Genomic DNA, 2,749 nt, shown 5'->3' on the forward strand with positions numbered 1-2,749 from the left:
AGATTTACAGATTTCGAAATGTATGTATACTATAAACATGTTAGTTGTAATTTCTTGCACTATTAATAATAATATTTACACTTGACAGGAGAAATAAATAGATTTTTTTCTTTATTCAACAATTTAAGATAACACTGAAACAAAGAACAATATCGACATTTGGACATGAACATTAGCGTAGTATGTACCTGAACCGTACAATGAAACAAGGTCATTAATATCTTTGAAATATATTTCGTCACTTGCTTTAAATTTTTGTCGTTCTTAACGCTTCCAATAGCGATTTAGTTACACAGAAAGGGACCATATCTCAAAACCTTTACCAACGATGTTTCATGGTGCTTTCTAAGTATAGACAACCACAGTCTCGAAAGTCTGACTTTATTTATTTATTTATTTATGTAGTTTTTCTGAAAATTAGAAATAGAAATTAAACTTACTGAGACAGTTACTTAAGAACATTTTTTGTTTTCCTACTTGGGAAGTATAAAAGCAACACCCTTTGTTATTTCCTTTCAGCTTCATAACACCTTTAAATACGGAACTGATGGAATTACAGAGACATGTATCTGCTGAAGAATTTAAGGGACATGAGTGTGGATTGTGTGGAAAAGATTTTGGTACCCCATCGAAATTGAGGACTCATATACGCATGCATACCGGAGAGAAACCGTATGTATGTGATTTGTGTTCGAAAGGTTTTAGTGTCAAGAGCAATTTGATTCGACATAGGAAGGTTCATACTCAAGAAAAACCATTTTATTGTAGATTGTGTAGCAGAAGCTACGAATCAGAAGAAAAACTTAAATATCATTCCTTGATTCACAATTTTGAATCCTCATAATTGAGCTTTCAGTCACCGTTGATGGAGAGAAGAAACCGCAAGAACTATATCTTTAGTAGTGAAATCCTAACTATTGACCCTCTATATATACTAATGAACTATACCGACAAACTGTAAGAGATGATAAAATAAAATTTTATATGAACCTGTAAGGAAAAATGTATAATTTCAGAACTGAGGCTGTCTAAAATCATCAAAAAGCCAAATTTCAACACGCGCTGTTTCGAATTCGAAAAACTGTGGAGTGGCAGTCCATATCAGCATAAAGGAAATCATAATTCGAAATCCAAAAATGCATGTTTCATCGATGTGCAATGGGTGTGGAAGGAGTTCTCTACAAGGTGTAATTCTCAGGTATGCTCTGATTTCAAGGTGGGTCCGAAGTAGGCAAAAGGCAAACCGCAGCAACAGTGCACATGGATTGCTTCGGCGGGAAGTTGATACACGTTTCCTCATGTTCAGAATAACGCGTGCTGCTATGTATTTTATCACGGTATATTTCACATTTTCTTCACGTATAAGCGTGAAACATGTGTATAAAGAGGGTATTAATGAACTCTTTGTCATAAATTTGGTAGGTGGTTCTGCACATCAAAATAAGAAAAAAAAATCATATGAAAGTGCATAGTTTCCATGCGAGAGGCAGCCGAAGACGTGAAAACAGCAAATATGCTGAATGATTGCGTAACGGATTCCGCAAAAGGCTGTGAAGTACAGTTTGGTCGTAATAAGCATGATGGAAATAACACTAGGAAACAAGAAGTCATTGTCTGTAAGTGGATATTGGAATCGGATCCAATATGGCGGAAGTGTACATGCTATGTGTGGTTGCTAACCGCAAAGGACTGACATGCAACGAATCTCGCAGAGACCATTTATGAAGCACGCTACAGCTGCAAGGATTGTTGGGTATTTGTGGCGTATGCCCATCGTAAGGCGATACAATGCATCTAAAGAAATACAGCTTTGAAGTTGTTTTTCTCCAATTTTCGACAGCCTTTTGGTCAGAAACTATGCAATTTAGAAAGTATGTTTCTATGAACATTTCACTCGTGTCTTGGTGTGCAGAATCACCTCCCAAATCTGACATTGTTCATTAACACCCTGTATACATACATATATATATACACCCTAGTGTGAAAACCTTAAGAACAAGATAGATAAAGTAACAAAATATTACGTAGTCGATGGGAATGAGTGATAGCCCGTCAGAATGTTGCCAGAAGTCTCCCACATGTGCATGCACAGGTAGCAAGATGTTGCATATATCGTGATTTTTTTCTTATTCTGGTGTGCAAACCTCCCAAATTTCTGACACAGTGTTCATTAACACCCTGTATGTACCCGTGTGTGTAACTGTCGGACATTAAGAACAACACTATAACAGGTGGCAAATTTGAAGTATGCATAACAGTCGGCTATTTAGTTATGTAACGTTGCCGCAATGTGTAAATATGCGAACACAACTGAAAAACGAAACATGAGAAGTCGAAACACGGTTTTAAACTCATCTTCTAGATTAAACATGACACGCAAGAGGTGAAGATAGGCAGTGGTTACGTGAAGTGAGCTTAGGACCTCCACCTTATTTCTCTTTTAAGTTTTGTGTCCGGTTTAGTCCAAAGATTCTGAGTGTTCAGTTTACAATAAATGAGAACACGGCATTTGTGATCCTTTTGAACTTGTTAAGATTAATTCGTATGTAAGATATAAATATATTGATTTTGTTGATAAATAAAAATACGGATAAAAGAAATCTCGTTTGTATTGTATTTCCTTCCAGCTTCATCATGTCTTGTAATGCTGAGGTGATGGAATCGGAATCAGAGAGATTTGTGTCTGCTGAACTGTGTAAGGCGCATGTATGTGAGTTTTGTGGAAAGCACTTCAAAACTGCATCTGAAT

Source organism: Thermobia domestica, chromosome 3, assembly GCF_964235325.1.
Source record: "Thermobia domestica chromosome 3, izTheDome1.hap1.1, whole genome shotgun sequence".
Taxonomy (NCBI): Eukaryota; Metazoa; Arthropoda; class Insecta; order Zygentoma; family Lepismatidae; genus Thermobia; species Thermobia domestica.